We start from the raw sequence: 18,151 nt of genomic DNA on the forward strand, positions 1-18,151 counted from the left end.
CTAGTGTAGACACCCCTTGGAGACCCTGGGGTTCATTCATTCTTCATTCTCCATTGCCCCTTGTTATGTCACTTCCCCTTGTGCAAAGTGGGTGTGAAATGCCATCAAGTTAGAACTAGACAGGTGGTAGCATTTCACACCCACTTTGCACTAAACAAAGTCAAGGCAGTGAAGATCCACACTCTGATTCCTGATACATCAGTGAAAATCTGGAATGACTCCATTGAAGTAAATCAAGGTAACGCTCAGTAGTCTCTGCACCGCTCCCCTTCCCTCTCACAGCCATGCTCTTCCTTTTAGGGATTTTCCAAGGTAACAAGACTCTGGGCGAGATCTTCAGTGAGTATAAATTGGCATAGCTTCACTGTAGTTGACGAGAGCTGAGTCCTTAATGAACAATTCCTAACAAAGACTCTGCCATTATTTATTTTTATTTTTTTCAGCAAGAGTGTCTCCAGGAACACATGATTACTTACACAAAATGCATTCCAGTCTACCGTGAGTAACCCAGAGCTTTTTCCAAGTTCTGCTGGAACGGGGGGGAAATACATACAGTGGAGGCTTTTAGAAAAAAAATGATAGTCCCTCCAGGGGAGAATTTATAAAATCCTGCAAGGAGGGAAATTTGCATCACACCAGCTGACTTTCTGCAGAGAAGTGTCTTGCTGAGCCTGCAGCATTTCACAAAGAAGGTATGCTGTACAGGACTGTGTATGTGACTGTAGAGCTGTGTGGATCTGTGTGTGAGGCGAACACAGGCAGAGGGCAGCTAGGAGCAATGACCTCTCCCTTTGAGATATGGGGGCGTAAAGATTTTTTTCTACAAAGGAATGCCTATCATAGACGTAAAAAAAAAGAAAAGACCACAATGGTGAATTCAATGCTGCCACCCAGAGTATCTTTTTGCATAATATATGATGCGCTGCTTGGATTTTGGAACTAGGGAGATTAAAGCAGATGATCTTTCTGCATATAAAGCAGCCTGAGACAGCATGATGGATCATTGCTGAAAAAATTTCATCCCATGCATAATTGCTTTCTGATCTTCCTCACTGAAGTACTAACACCAGCTCCGTGCCTGACTATATTACTTAACTCGTAAAAGCCACAAGCATTCTTTACTTCTGTATATCTTGTCCATAGCTGGTTCTGGGGTCACTTGCTTTACAAGCATGCTACTGACAGCAACAGTAAAGCTGTTAAAAACTGGATCAAAGCAGCTTGCACCTGAACAGGAAGGTGAATCAGATAATTGGCTGCATATAGAGCCTGGAAGATGACTGCTTGTTGGGGTGCTTATGAGACGTGGTTCATTTCTGTTTAACCCTTCGTGGTTTGTTTCATTTGCCTGATGGCTTATACAGCAGCTGGAAAATGAGAGAAGACACTGGTGTTTTGCATGATTTCTCAGCTACTTTGTTTTAAATTCCAGCATATCTTGCTTAAAGTATTTACAGAATAGGATTTTAAACCTGTACCTGCGTAACTACGATTTTGTAAGAGGCATGGATGAGACGAACACAAACTTGTATTTCCTAGTGAATGGTGAATCTCAAACAGATTCACGGTTTGCTTTGATTCAGATCAGTAGCCTAAAATCTGGGGGTGAAATCCTGGCCCCATTGAAGTCAATGACAAAACTCCCTTTAACTTCAGTGGAGCTAAGGTTTCACCTTGGATATTTCTTTAAACTTCCTTCATCTGCAAAATTGGACTGGAGATCTCATGTAGATTGCTCAGATTGCTGCTCCTGCACTGGTTGAAAATACAGGGCCAAATTCTCTATTAGTATAAATGGGCAAAACATTATTGAAGGCACACTAACGGAGAACTTGGCCCAGTGTGTGTGTGTGTGTGTGTGTGTGTGTGTGTGTGTGTGTGTGTGTGTGTGTGTGTGTGTGTGAAGCCTTTGTTGTGGTATTTTAGGGTCCCATCCAGAACTAAAATGGGCACAAAGGAGCATGTAAATTGAAAATAATAGGATGTATGTTGCAGTAAATTAAATGAACTTTTTCTAACATGAGAAATGTTTGGTTCAGGTGTGCCTCAAGGGCAGGTGTGCCTCAAGGGCAGAGGAACTGTTTTTGAGTTGGGCCTTGTCTAATCTGTAATGTTCACAGGCACCTCTCCAAAGTCTTATAACAAGCAGAGGATTCCTGGTACAGTGATCGTTATGCGTGCACCTTCAGTAGAAATCGCCCAATAACAAGACAGTGAAAACTAAAACCAAACATTATCTGATCACTTACCATTGTTTTATGGGATAGTCTGGATCAGATAATAGCATTCTATCCTTTTCCTTCTGAAATAACCCCAAACTATGACAAGGATTAAACTGTAAGGTTCCACATAAATTTTTCTAAAATACCTTTGTAGGATAGTAGGATACACTTTCGATAGGTTTCTATTTTCAGATATCTTATTCTATAACAGGGATATAATTGTCTATTAAACTCAATAGGAGAGTTTAAAAAAAGCCTTTAGGAAAGTTAGAGGGAGACTTTCAAAAGTACAAGTGGGAGTTAAGTATCCAGCTCCATTGCCTTTCAATGGGAGTTGGGTGCTTAATGACACTTTGTGCCTTTGGAAATTCCCCCCTCCCACCCCCCAACCTTGTTCTCCCGGACTTTTCCACAAGGAGAGGACCTGGAGGTTCAAGTCCCAAACAGACTTTAGCTGCTGACCCTGCAGTACAGTATTGGAGATGGGGTTGTTATGCTCCCCTTGGCTGAGACGTTAAAGAGAGATTCCTTCTTCCTGCATCCAGTGGCCTTCACAGAGAAAATTAAAAAGCTCATTGTACATTCTAAAAAGTGTTGGGTGCTATTGCTGAGTGAAGAATAGTTACCCTGTCTTTCCTACATCATTGGTGCACCTTCAGAATCCAAGTATTATTTATAGAACTGAGCTATGTATTGGAGTCCAAATAGGATTTTATTTCTTGGAATTTTGACCCTATGAATGTTGGATTTAAAACACACGAATCTAATTCAGATATGAACTACTTGTGAAACTTTGGTGCCCAGACAAGTAACTCTGGGCAAGGTTCTGATACCCTTCCTCACAAAGAAATACTCCCATGGAGTTATGATGAGCCCCGTGGACTCTCATGCGATAAAGTGCTACTAAGCAGAAGCAAGGGAATGAGAATCTGGCCCTATATGAGACCTCAGCCCTAGCTGAGGAACCAGGCAGAAGGCCCAGCAAGCATGTCCAAGGAAAATAGTTCTGTGAGATCATTAGTGGGGCACCAGTAATACTGTTTCTCTTTGGGTTTTATCTTTAACCCAAGATTTTAGCACTTTATGATAGCCATAGACCAGTCAGGAAATTCTGAGCTAAATTAATGTCATCTCACAATCAGTGAATTTGTCCTGGGAAGAGAGAAAGTCAGTGAAAATGAGAAGCTATGGAATAAGTCTAGGGATCTCTCAGAATAAAAGGATTGATTCTGCCTTTGAAATCAATCTACTGATAGTTGTTCATTTTATTCCACTTTCCATGCAAGATTAGGGATCCATCAAACCAGCGATAGGTAAACCTAAAATGATTTTGCAGTTCAGTCTAGATGTGCACCTAAATCTATGGAGTCTTATCTGAATTCCTTGAGACTGCACAATTGGGCTTGCAGTCCCGTGTAAAGAGCCTGCATCTGGTTGAGTCATAAATACCTTAGGAACACCTCTCTCACTAATTCAGCACTACTGCTGCCAGTCCCACATGGTAAAAGGAAGCACAGGGGAGTATTGCATAGTATCAGAGTTCAGAATGGAACTTGGAAGAAAGAAGCAGGGCTACTGGGGGCCCTGAAGTGTAGCAGAGGATCCAAAGGCCTACTAAACGGATAAAGAAGCCACAAAGGGGCATGCAACATATAAGAGAATTAAGCCAAATCATGCAGTGCAGACAAAGTTTGCAGGGCACAAATGAATGGAAGGATGTAAAGATAGCTTAAAGGTCATCTTCCCACTTCCTTGATCATACACCTGCTCTGTGCGGAGCTGGTTCTCCCTTCACTGTACTAGAACAGCCTGAGGGCTGCTTTAACTTACATGTGGCTTCAGTGACTACGGCAATGACAAAAACACAAACCAGGATTGATGTAGTGCAGGGACTTCCCCATCTCCCCTGACCATGAATCCCATTTCCCTGCTCTGCTGACAGCTGGGAGGCCAAGTGACATAAGATTCTGTGGTGTCATCAGAGGATCATCCATGGACTGAGGTGATCCTCCCTGACTGACTGACATCTGTATGCTCAGGTTACCCTAGCAGGACAGTGCAAAGGTCTGTATGTAAGCGGGGGAATAGTCCCTCTATTGTGGGGAACTTTCCTGGCTTCTGTACTATCCCGGTTAAGTGGACTAGCGAAAGGATCTGAGTCCTCGCTCGCACTTCCTTTACCCAGTGGCCTCCCTGCCCTTGAGGACTCCCCTTCCACTCTCCTGTCTGGCAGAGTCCTCGTAACCCCAACAAGGCTGGGCCCAGGATTCCTGGGGGGCTCGACCCCCAACCCTGTGATCACCTAGGACAGGGGCTATGGTGTCCCCACTCCAGGGTACTCTCTCTGCACTGGGTACTTCTCTGATCCACTGACCATTACATACAATTTAAAGCAAATGCAAGTTATTTAATCAACAATTAATTTTAAAAAGAATAAGGAAAAATGGGAAAGCTTAAAGGAAACACATCAACCCGCTCTGTGGCAGGGAACATCACAAACAGTGTCTCTGGAATGTCAGGGCAGTTCACAGTCTGTTCCTTGTAAGTCCCAGGCCGCTTTCTCAGGCCCTGACTGTTCTGTAGGGATGCTGTGGGTTGGACACTTGCTCTGGTGGTGGCCACATGTTCTCAGGCGCTAAGTGGTAGGACACTTCTTCCCAGTGTTGCCCCCGCCCTGTTGGGGTTACAATCCAAGCCTGGCCTGCAGAGCCTCTTGGCTGAGGAGTCTCCCTGTGCTGGGCCCGCTGCCCAGGGTCCCCCTCGCTCTCCCCAGCTGCTCACCGCACCCAGCTCCGGACTGCTCCAGCTCCACCACTCTGTCTCAGCACTGCTGCTGCTCTGCCTCCGGCTCCCTGGGCTGCTTCTCTGGCCCCTCTGGCTCTGGTTGCTACAGCTCTGCTCCCAGGACAGGTCTGCTCTGCAGGCTGCTTCTGTGACTCTGCTCCCAGCACTGACCTGCTTCGTGGGCTGCTTTTCTGGCCCCTCTGACTCTGGTTGCTGTAGCTCTGCTCCCAGGACAGGGTCTGCTCTCTCTGGGCTGCTTTTCTGGTCCCTCTGGATCTGGCACAGCTCTGCTCCCCAGCTCAACTTGGGACCCTGCTTTCTCCTTAGCTTGGCCCCACTCTGTCTGACCCAGGCAATTCCAGCTCACATGGAGGACGGGATCTCCCTGGCCTCCTGACTCCCTGATTAGCCTGCCCACCCTGTCATTCAGGCTGACCTGGAGCATTGGCCTCTCCCCATTGTTCCAAGGAACTGTCAGTCTCAGGGTCCTGATTCCCCATCGACCCTTCCCCCTTTTAGTACTGGGAGCTAGCAACTAAAACTGAATGTTATTAAGGGGCAACAGTCCCCTTACATGTACATACTGGGAGATCTGGCCCATAGCAGTTAGTATAAAGGATCCATCAACTCTGGCATTCTACCATGGGCAGCGTCTCAGACTCAGTGCTTCACAGGAAGTTGGAAAGAAACCTCTGATGCTAGTTATGCACTGCTTCTCTTTGATACTTTGCTGGTCTTCTAATTTCAAAGAGGGTTGGTACAACGTCTGAGAGCCCGAGGAGTAGTGGAGTAGCCTGTGAAAGCCAGAGGAGCATCAGAGAGAGCTCTCCATTCAGAAACAAAGGCAAAGGGGGCACAGTTCTGAACTTGAAATTTTGATGAGACCTCTCTATAAGCATGAGATCTGCGATCAGAGAGGAATCCTAGGCCAGTATGTTTGTTCATTGAGGTTTTTCCTTAAGAACTCATATATAGTTCATTCAGATTTCAGTCTGTTCCTTACACTATAGTTATCTCAGGGGAAATTACAGGCTTAATACAAGAGGATGACAATAAAGCTACGTTTGAGATTTTAACAAAGGGATATGAATTGCCCAAGCTGTCATTCCTTCAGAAATGACAGTGTCTACTAGAATAGCAGTCTATCGTAATTTTTAGATCACTGAGCCTCCTTGTTTAATAGAAAACTGACAATGACGGTTCTTGTTTTGTTCTGTAGGTGCTTTCACCTGTAATTATTGTAGATAAGTCATAAGAAAATGCTTTGAGCAGCACATAAATCTCAGTCAGATGGGAATGTGTTGTTATCTGAAAGCTAGGCCTAAACCTCAGTTTCAGTGAAACCAGACAGTTTCCAACCACTTCCCAATCAAGAGATTTTCATGTCCTTGAAATGAATCCCCAGCAATCAAAGCTTTTATGCAAAGTCTGGTCCCCCCTACCCCCGCCCCAGGATTTTTGAGATAATGCACTGAGGAATTAGCTCATGCAACTCATTCCTGAGCACAACCAAAAAGCATTTGTAAGTGAGGAAATGAGTCCATGTCATCTGTGAATGCATTGATATTCATCCCTATTATCCTTCACATTTTCTATTCAAGTAGCGCATAAATTATCAGCTCTGTTGTTAAATACTGCATGTAATTGTGTTTTAGCATAAAGCCCTGGGAGAGGAGGGGTGATAAGGAAAGGGGAGAGAGCCATTCACTTCTCCACAGAAGTGCAGAGCTAGACTTGACTTCAGGTGGTGGCCATCCAGTCTTTTCAAGCACTCCCAGGGTGTCCTGTTTAAAAAAGTGGAACAGCCTGTCGGGACTAAGAAGGAGCAGCCGACGTAAATGTTTAACTGGAACAGTGCATAGCAAAGAGCTGGAAACACTTTGGGTTTAAGATGTTAAGTAGCTACATACTGAAACAAGATGTCCGATGCCATCGCTTTAAAAGCTCTCTTGATGCAGAATGTCTGCCACTGCAGTGATCACCCAGCAACATCAGCATCTCCCCATCTGTGCTGGGACCCCCTTCACCTTGCCCTCCTCTTCCAAGAGGCCATGAACCTTCCATGGCCTGCAGGTGACAGCTCCATGACAGCTGTTACAGATCCTGGAGAGAGCCACCAGAGTGCTCCAGAAGAAGAAGGCTAAGCTAGAAAGCTGTCTTTAAGCTTGATGCCCCTTCTGCATGTGACAGTGCACCTACCCACAATGTCAGCAGCAGAGGGGCTGATAGGCCGGCTCCCTAAAACATGCTTCACCCCATTGCCATAAATGCTGACTGCTCTTTGGTTCTGATATTGTTTTTAAAGTAGATTCCTCACAGATTGAGGCTGGCCTGGCCTCCAGTGACAGGGTCATGAACTATCCCATGCTTGATGGGTTGTTTTCATGCTTATTCCTTTAGAGATCAGCCAGAAGAGAGAAGAATGGGTTCTCTGGCATGGCCCACCCACTTTGCATCAGTTAGGTAACATAAAGAGGCCAGAAAGCAGCCACTTCCCCAGCTGGGGATTACCCTGGTGTGGAGGGATTCCTAACCGGTTCTTACATCACCTGTAACCCATGGTTTAGGAAGCATGTTGGGTGTGGAGTGATCCTGTCTGGAATATAGTGTGCCCTGGCAATCTCCACCTGGTAGACAGTCCCTTGGGAGCCAGAACCAGCCCCGGTGACTTACAGCAGCATCCAGGGCTGACATGGAATCACTCCAGAAGCAGAAACCAAAAACATGTTCCCTGGCAGCCCCCTCTCTTGCTTAGTGGAACTAAGTGTGGTTATGCATGTGGGTCTGAGTCTTAATGTCATATACTCAACTAGGGTAAAACAGGACAACAAAAAAGTAGGTTGTGAGAATCTCAAAGACTTGATCTTCTCTGGCTGAGAAGCCTTGTAAAGATTTCCTCTTGAACCATCAAGCTCAATGCGACAATAAGCCTTGATCTCAGCCAGCTGTACAACTCCACCATATGATCACTTAGCCAAACTGGCAAGGAAATGCTGCTCTGGGTTTCGTTTTGTTTTACCCTTCCCTATTTCATAGAATCATAGAATATCAGGGTTGGAAGGGACCTCAGGAGGTCATCTAGTCCAACCACCTGCTCAAAGCAGGACCGATCCCCAATTAAATCACCCCAGCCAGGGCTTTGTCAAGCCTGACCTTAAAAACTTCTAAGGAAGGAGATTCCACCACCTCCCTAGGTAACGCATTCCAGTGTTTCACCACCCTCCTAGTGAAAAAGGTTTTCCTAATATCCAACCTAAATCTCCCCCACTGCAACTTGAGACCATTACTCCTTGTTCTGTCATCTGCTACCACTGAGAACAGTCTAGAGCCATCCTCTTTGGAACCCCCTTTCAGGTAGTTGAAAGCAGCTATCAAATCCCCCCTCATTCTTCTCTTCCGTAGACTAAACATCCCCAGTTCCCTCAGCCTCTCCTCATAAGTCATGTGTTCCAGTCCCCTAATCATTTTTGTTGCCCTCCGCTGGACTCTTTCCAATTTTTCCACATCCTTCTTGTAGTGTGGGGCCCAAAACTGGACAAAGTACTCCAGATGAGGCCTCACCAATGTCAAATAGAGGGGAACGATCACGTCCCACGTCCCTATGTATTTCCATAATACAATAAACTTTGCATTCCACTCACTAGTGAGAGGGAGAGGGGGTGATGGTCTTGTAAAGCAGCTCAGTCCCTTTTAAAAAAAGAGACTGCTCCTCTCCAGTGTGTCAGATGTTGGTGTGTGATAAGGATGGTGATGAATGCTCACTTGACAAAAAGCAAAAGGCAGGTGCCAGTCTGGCGGTTTGATATGAAGCTCTACTTTAGTTTGAAAGGCACTCATGGTGCCAGAACAGCAGCTTGTCCCCTGGTGATAGATCAGCCAAGACTTTCTATATTAACAGCAGTTTTGCCTGTATTTTACTACACAAATAAATTGGGCCTTTAGCTGTGCTGTTGTTGGACAGGTTTCTTTTTTTTTCTCTTCTCCCCGCTCCCCCGCATAGTCATCAGACATTCTCATCAGTTTTGTCCTACAAGCAGAGCTAAAAAAAAAAAAAAGAGCTAACTGAACAGCTGCTTTGCTTTTGGATTCTGTAGCTGTTTAATATTTCACTTGTCTGTCTTCTCAGGTGTACTGGGAGACAGTGTTTAAATGTGGCTGTCTCAGGTACACATCCAGACAACCAGACCTTGAGCAGTCAAGTGAGAGAGCATTCAGAAAAGAAATCGTAGTGATGCTGGGGCAATTCGCTTCCTGTTTCTTGAGTTTTGCTCTTCGTGTGTCAAAAACTGAACATGTAATTAGGTGCTTAAACATCAGGTCATGGGATATTAGTAGATGTCTGGAATTGATCCATCTCTTCTTAATCAAACTGTTGTGGCTCTTTTTTATTCTTCCTCCATTTGAAGTGTGAGAATTATATAATCCAATCAATCTTGAAAAATGTGGTGTGTATTGTATTGTGTTTATTACAAATATATGTCCTGGTTTATAGCCTTACTAGCTAGACATTTAACAAAATTTAAAGAAAACAGACTGACAGTTTAACTTTAAAAAAGCCTTTCCCAATAAAATTTATACTTGTATTTTTGGAGGCTTCAGACTGATATTAACTAATAATTGAAAATAAAATTGGATAAAGATCTGTAAAAACAAAAAGCCTTCTACTGTTTACTCCAGCTGGCTAAACTTAGGTAACTGGGAATGCCTGAGGCAAAGAAACCCACACACACTGAGTGCAGCTGCGCCAATGCAGTGTTTTAATGTAGACCCATATCCTAATCTGGTTCCTGCCCTCCTGCCGGGCAGTGTAGCTACATCCTTCAGTTCAGCCCCAGAAAGGGGTAGGGTTACAATCCAGCCCCATATGATAAGAATGGTGAGAGAGGGCCAGATGTATCCCTGGCATCACTCCTTTGACTTCAGTGAACTCACCCCAGAGATGAATTTGAGTCAATGTGCACTCGGCCAAGAAATAATCAAATAAGATGCCTCCTATCATTTCCCATTTCTCCTTACAAACAGCCTGAATGTTTAAAATGCAATCCTTGATCCCAGGTGAGTGATTAAAAAAAACACATGGAATGCAGGGATCCTTTCATCTATCTAGGAAGATTACTGCATGGTTGTTCAAGCTGTTTTCCCAACTCCACATTCAGTACTGGCTCTTGGAACAAAAACTACTGAAAAGCAAAAAAGTACTACTGAGCTCTGAATTCCTGTGGCCCTGGCTTGTGAGGAGGAAACTAGATGCTCAATGACCACCTACAGGAAGGGAGATAAATTATTGCATCATCTTATAATATGGAGGGAGTTAATACTCATTTATAGCTGCTAATGCTACCTGGCATACATATATTTATTTGCAAGGATGATTCACAAATATAACTTCCCCTTGTATGCTGGCCAAGGAAGGCAGATAAATGAGAGGATGGTCATATAAAGAAAAATAGCTCAATACTGTACTTTCCAAAAAGAGGGTATGGGGGGGACACTCCCTTTCCTCACAGTCTTCTTGTCCAGGGCCCTAGCAGTAGCTTCTAAATTTTAAATTTGCATCACTGCTAACTTGGAAGAACATACAGAAACAAAGCTTTTCAATAATGTATGCTCTGCATGCTCTGAAGACTGAAAGCATATTTTGGCAAGGGCCTAACTAGCTGACACCGGTATTTACTTACTCATTTCCTTTTTAATGTTCACACTGCCTGGGAGAAGATGCTGGCCTTGGTGCTGGAAAGCTTTTTTGGCTTACAGATAGTTTTAACAAGTGAAAATAATGCTAGTAAAAGGATCCAAATTGACAGCCCTGGAAACTCAAGCCCTATATCCAGAGAACATGTACAAGTGTTCCCTGGACTGCATCACCAATGAGCCTCAATTCTTTTCTGGAGGGACCACCTCTAGGGGTTTGTGGGTTGTTCATATCCAATGCCTATTTCAGTGTTTAGCTTCTCGGCTGATTTTGGCAGAATGCCAATAAGGGTGGAGGTTTTAATGTTGATGCCTGTCCACTAGGAACTGAACTGAGATTAGCATTTCATTTCACATAAACCGTTGAACAGCCATCAGATCCCTATTCACTTGTGTCAGATACGAAAAAATAATGTGGGACAAAAGACTTCTTATCCCACTGCCCTTTCTCTAGGACATCCAGTCCCTGGTCAATTGCAAGATGAATTTTACAGACCTCGTAAGTACTGAATGCTTTTAATTAGTCCTTTCTCCCTTTCTGCTTAGCATGAATATCTTATCAATACGTATTCTGTTCCAATCAACTTGTTCTGCTTTAAAGGATCAAATTATCATGTTTACCAGTTCTGACTAGAATGGGCATGATATCTGTGTGGATCTCATCCATCACTTGATTATTACATATGAAAAGTGCTCTAAGATATGTAATTGCCATATCACATGGGGTAATCAGATGACACTACTTCTTTTGTAATCCACTATGTCATTTATAATTTTAACCTTCTTTTCCTAGACATAGAACAATAAAATCTTAAACAGAGATATATAAATAGATTTTAGAACAGTTGTTTGTGTCCCAAACAACTCATTATGTTCTCCAATATGTTGACATTTGGTCTTGTCTAATTCTGTGTATAAATTTTACAGATACCAGTATGACATACTGTTTGCTTTTTAACCAATCTGGTACCAAGAAGCAAGACAGCTAAAAATCAATTAAAGTATAGTTAGAGATGGCATTTAACTATGCTGCTTTCTTAGTTACTCATCGGTGGAGTCACATAACCAAAATCTTAACTTGTAAGTAAACCATAGATCAAAGAGCCAGCAAGCTATTTACCATTCCACTTTGGGACAGAATGTATTTGGATGGAAAATCACATGGGAAAACCCAGATGGTTATGGGAAGTGATGTTTTGATCCATTACAAATAAGATTTTCAGTGTGTAACACAAAACTCTGTTTCATGAGTTTTGATGCGTATAAATGGACGAAATAGAAGGGGGCCAGTTGTTCAACTGTTGTAACTGGGCGTAGCATCACTGAAGTAAACAGAGGTACTGTGGCTTACACTAACTGATCCAATATCCCTGAATTCATTTCATGTGTGACCTCAGCAAAATGGAAATCAACGCATTCAAAGGCAAGAGGCGAACATACCCACTACCTCCATTTCCATTACAAATACAAGCCTTAGAAATCATGGCAACCAACTGAAAGATCATTTGCTTGATTGAACTCCATCAGCTATTCCCCATTTAAATATTTTGCTCTGCTCCTTTTACTTCATTTTGGTATTCAGTGCACATATCTCTCTGCCCTTTCCAAAGCTGACACAAAATAATGGATTCTCTACAGATAATAGGAACTTTTTCAATTTTGCTGCCAGTTGTAAGCCTGTTACACTGTATATCCTTCTGTTGATAAACTACAATAATATGATTTATCTCAATGCACCTAAAACATCTCCATAAATTGGATTTACTTTATCATAAACTGGTGCTTCTTTGACTTGCAGCACTGTCTCGTATGCACACCACTGTTCTCATTTTGATAAGCCGAGATGTCTTTGAAGAACAAAGCCAAAACATAACAAAGAGTTATATTCATTCATATTTTCATGTGTGACTTTATCCTTAGAAAGTATAATGAGCTCTTGTTTCTCCCCAACATCTTCCTCTTCTGGTGAAGTTTCCCTCATCTGCAGAGCCTGTCCCCTTGCCCCCATTCCTCCATTCCCTTTCATCAAGAATGTGGTTATTTACTTAATAGCATTCATGTTGTGCTAGGTGCATTCTGAATAAGAAGGACAGCCCCTACAAGGAGCTCACTGACTAAGAGCAGATGGAGGCTAGGGGAAGGGGAACAACAACAGATAATTTATATATACAAATCACTGGTGGCAGCACAGCAGAGAGACTTCAGTGGGGTCAGGATAGCTGTCTTGTGGACACTCAGGGAGGCCCTACTATGTATAAAGGGCCATGTGGAAGAAAGCACATAGGTCTTTATGTGAGAAACTGACAAACATGCAGCAAAGGCTAATTTTGATCTGTTGGTCACATTCTTTACTACTACCTTTTTGCACATCAGCCTACTTCAGGGCATGCCACATGATATCGCATGTCAAGATGGCTGTGACCTAGCACAACAAAATCATGCTTATATTTAGAAATATAAATACCTATTGTCACACTATCTGGAGTAGCTCACAACCATGAGTGCCTACCTCAGGACAGACTGTCAGAAAAAATGGTAGACATCTCAAAATGGTGGTGTGTTCTATAATTAGATTTCACCAAGCCTGTAACAAATGTGAACTCCTAACAGTCTTACCATGGAGTCACAGACAGTTCCCTTAGACCAGTGGTGGGCAGCCTGCAGCCCGCGAGCCGTAGGTTGCCCACCACTGCCTTAGACTATTTTGCCCACCACCAGGGCCAGCTCTGGGATTTTTTGCACCCCCCAGCAAAAAAATTTGTGGCTGCCCCCGCTTTTTTGTATGCCCCCCCGCCCCCGACTCCACCCCAACTCCGCCCCTTCCCAACCCCTTCCCCAAATCCCTGGCCCCGCCTCCTCCCCTGGGCATGCCGCATTCCCCCCATTGCTTCCTGCGGCTTCCTCCCCCCGCAGCCCCCTGCCCTAACTCACCTCCGCTCTGCCTGCTCCCCTGAACACGCTGCTGCTCCACTTCTCACCCGTCCCTCTCAGGCGAGGGAGAGGCAGCGCGTTCAGGGGAGCAGGCAGGGCAAGGTGAGCTAGGGCGGGGGGGAGCGCAGGAAGTAATGGGTGGGGTAGAGGAACTGCTCCCCACCCCAGCTCACCTCCGCTCTACCGCCACTGCCTCCCCCGAGCACGCCGCCGCTTGGCTTCTCCTCCCTCCCTGCCTCTCTCCCAGGCTTGCCGCGTGAAACAGCTGTTTGGCGTGCGGCAAGCCTGGGAGGGGGGGAGAAACGGAGCGGCAGCGGCGCACTCAGGCGAGCAGGCGGAGGCGGAGTGGAGGTGAGCTGGGGCAGCGGGGGCACATTTCTAGGGGTGGCATGGCCGGCGCCGGAATGCCGCCCCTAGAAATGTGCTGCCCCAAGCACCTGCTTGTTTTGCTGGTGCCTGGAGCCCGCCCTGCCCACCACTGCCTTAGACTGTCTAGTGTTGCCCATCGCTGTCTAGTGTTGCCCACCATTACCTCAGAATGTCTAACTTGCCAGACAAACTGGACTTTGTGGTAAAAGGTCACGTACGCCAAAATTCACACCACATTCAGGTTGCTCCCAGTCCCAAGAAACCAGTCACTTACCCCAGATCAATTGGTATCCTGGATCTTACACCCAAGTAGCTAATTCTATTGTAAACTAACTAAAGGTTTATTAGCTAAGAAAAGGAAATTAGAGTTATTGAGAGGTTAAATAAGGTAATATATATATACAGGAGAGTCACAGTTTGTAATTCCAACTGGTGGCAATGATGTAATAAACTGCCAGTTTCCCAAAAGTCTTTTCAAGGTACCCAGATTGTTTCTGTGGATCTCTGCTTTGCATCTGGTACTCTTCCCTATAAGAAGTCAAACAGTCCAGAGATGAAGGACCTTTTCCTGAATCCATACGTATAGCAGCTTCTCACAGAAAATAAACTGACAGGGTCCGTCTCCACTCAGTCTTTTCCTATGATGATGAAGAGTGAGGGATGCACTTAGAGGCTTTGACTTCCAGTCATCACACACAAGGACTACTTGCTTTGAAATTATCACTTTTCTGTTCAAGTTCTTCATGTGCATTCCACAAGGCTTCTTTCTCATCTGATGGGTTATTTAGTTACAGGGGTATAAACAATCTAAATGTTTGCCACTGCATTATAATGGGATACAGATAAGTGAAAACAATGCATATAACATCCCATTCATTTTCATGAAGTTTACACACCAAATACATGCATACCTTTAACAATCACTTTGCTGTATACTGCTACACAAGTGAATTGGCCTAGCTTCCGGCTATGCATTTGTAAGCATTCAGTAAGCCCCGGGGCTTTGGCATGAGCTGGCACCTGGTCTGCCAGTGTCACATGGACTTAAAAAGAACACCTTCTTGTTAAAGAATAATTAAACCCCATTTGAAGATTGTTTGTCTACATAGAAATTTTAGAAAGTCTTTGAGTACCTGACCCTTCCTAGCTAATAAGCAAGTGTGACATAGACAGCACATCATATTGACTGAGCTGAGGGGTTTTCTTAACAACAGTGGAGATCTCCCCTTCTCATGACGATAGCACATCTAAATTATTGCAGCAGAATCCATATTTCACAAGACATGCACACAATGCACCTCCCAGCCCTACCAGTCTCTGCAGATACTGTTTAAATTATACATCACTGGAAGTGGGCTGGAAGCAAGGAGATAAAGGCTGTATTTTATGAGCACTCTCAGCTCTATGTTCAGTGGGTTACTTACCTCTGGCACCTGCTGGGAGATATGTGTCATCATTAAGTAGCATAGGCTGTTCATTTGTACATCCCTATGACTTTGGTTTCCCTCTCTGTGTCAACTGATACCAGCTTGTTACACAGCATCGTACTCATCCGGAGGAGACTGCATTAGCTTCTGCATAATACCCTGCTCTCAGCTGACTCGGGACATTGTACTTGCAAATATATTTTATGTAGTGGAGTTGCATGTTGTTGCAGTAGGGAAAGGTGTTTGGAGGAATCGTGTGTGTTACACCAATGTGTCTGTGCAGGGAGCAACAACGCAGTAAGTAACAGTATGTGTGTGAGGAACTGACTCAATATTGCATTCCTCCTGAGGGCACTGCTACTATATTAGGGGGAACTGTACCTATCGAGTCTGTGAGACAACTCTATTACTCTCAGTGAGTGCACCCTCGCTAATCAGGGTTTCCCCAGGCTTACTCCTCGCAAGTACACCTTCATTTAACTATACAAAACACCATTTGCAAATGACTCAATGTCTTTGCCACACACAGCGGCTACCCTCCTATCTTGCTCTCCCTTCCGAGCACAACCTTTCTCCCACTTGTGCCCCTACCCAATTCCAGTCCCAAGGAATCCTATGCACCCCCTTCCTCTTAAAGGAATGTTATAACTAATTTAATTACCAGCACTATAGCTGTGTTCCGATCGCTGGCTGGGAATGTTTCCAGTAGCATTTCTGGGATATGCTTTAAAAAAGAGATTAGTGTTTGTGAAAGGTGCCAGAGTGCCAGCTTTGAACACTGTTTGCAACAGGTACAGGAATGGTAGTTTTGCTTCACTGTAACTTAACTGTGATCCAGAGAGCCCTCTGCAAGTGCAAATGCAGTTAATCTCCATGCCCATTTACTTCTTGGCTTCTCTGAGGCTGCCAACAAAGGGGCCAAATAAAGCCAGTAATATGAGTGATTTTGTGATATGGACACTGAAAAGTGGACCTAGACCACTGACCCATTTCACCTACAGTCCTGGAGCTTTCACATTTCACCTGCCCTTCAGGAAAAATGTCTTTTTATGGGAATTCCAGCTTTATTCAGTAGAAATCACTTTGCAAGGCAGGAAACTGTGCAGGTCCGGTTGTATTTTAAGCCCTGACTGTATGCTAGATGTACTAATTCAGTCATTAATAGAAAGGGTAATAAAATCCCCATGTCACAATGCAGTTCAGATAATTATGTTCTGTCTACCTACATTCCCCTGACATTTCAACTGGAAAACATATACTTCAATTCCTTTCCTAAACATTTATGTAGGGTTGCAGGGCACTATTAAATAGTTCTTATAGTCTGCCACAGAGATGGCTGCAGTTCAGCAGTGAATGAAGTGAGCCATGTATATCACTTCATTAAAATGGTAAAATACTTTGAGATCTTGTGGGATGAAAGGCATTATATTGGGTAAGGTTATTATATTAAAGTTTCTCAAACTTCTACTGATTAAGATTAGTTGTTAATCTCAATGGAAGAAATCTGCTTTTTTCAGTGTTTTCCATAGGTTTTCATCAGGCTCTGAATCAATGGAAGACTCCTGTAATAAGAGGAGAACCTGAGCCACGAAGTTCAGACCAAGATCCAAGACTCCTCAGAGTTTGCAACTATTCAGATTCATGGTTTTTATTCTGGTCCATCTCTAATTCTAATGGAGATTTCTACAGATTTCTGCCAAATTATTAACCTTTTTAAAGCAGTAATGCACATGTCCATGAATCTCCATAAACAGAATTTTATATTAAATTGGGGCCACCGGTATGATGCCCAGGAGTTTGTCCAGACATTAAATCAAGCTGAAGGGAAAGTTTCAGTTGTATTATAAAATGTAAAGAACCTAGAGTCTCCAGCCTTCTTCAGCTGGAGTCACAAGAAGTCAAGCAGACTGTAAGGACTCTGTTTGGGGTGAAAAGAGTTTAGTTTTATGGTTGTTGGGGTTATTGTAGTGGTTCTGTCTCTTTGCACCTCAGAGTTTCCCTTCCATTCTGATGCCCAAAGATGAACAGCCTGTGTTGGATTACCTTCTGAAAGGAGCATTTTCAGCACTCTACCATCTCACCAGGAGGGGGCTTTTTATTTCAGGGGACAATGTACTAAATCAATATGTAAATTCACTACAAGGTGAACAATATATACATGTATGTATTAAAATGTCGCATGTGCAGCATTTTGTCCTTTTCCATCATGTGAGAATAAGTTTGAATTATCAAGCAAGTTGCTTACTATGATGTTTTCCTTTGAGCCATCCTTTGTGGGAGGGATTTGTTATTTTATAAACACTTAAAATCTTAAACCTTACATGTCAATTCAAGCCTTTCTTGCCATGTCATGTGATTATAGCTCCATTTGCTTCCCAGACAGAATATGCAAATACCCATGTCATGTCTTTACAATGAGATGAAAAATTACCATAATTTTCTCCAGTTCTCTCCCATGTTCCTTGCTAGGTGTCATCCACCCCAAGTCCATTTCTCTCATCCAGGTAACATCAGCCAGGCTGACAAAGTAAAACCATCAAGACTAGAAGACAAGAAATAATTTTGAAAGCTAAAAGGAAAATCAAAATGTACATGTTCTCCAGGAAGAAGACAAAGCAGGTTTTCCAGCTCACTGATAATGCTGAGCATATTTCATATCAATTTTGTTAAAAGTTCTCAAGGCTCATCTTGCGCTCTGACAGACATTTATCTACCAAAGAAATTAAG

General features: G+C 43.7%; 1 long non-coding RNA gene across 1 annotated transcript in view; it reads left to right on the top strand.

Annotated features, from left to right (window-relative positions):
* The window catches only part of LOC141991612 (uncharacterized), a 35,645-nt gene extending 18,399 nt beyond the window's left edge, over positions 1–17,246 (top strand). Inside the window, exons 2-3 of the long non-coding RNA XR_012640404.1 lie at positions 444–498; positions 16,942–17,246. This is a non-coding gene — a long non-coding RNA (uncharacterized LOC141991612). The remainder of the gene's footprint in view (positions 1–443; positions 499–16,941) is intronic.
* Positions 17,247–18,151: the final 905 nt, after the last annotated feature.

Source organism: Natator depressus, chromosome 7 (genome assembly GCF_965152275.1).
Source record: "Natator depressus isolate rNatDep1 chromosome 7, rNatDep2.hap1, whole genome shotgun sequence".
NCBI classification, from domain to species: domain Eukaryota; kingdom Metazoa; phylum Chordata; order Testudines; family Cheloniidae; genus Natator; species Natator depressus.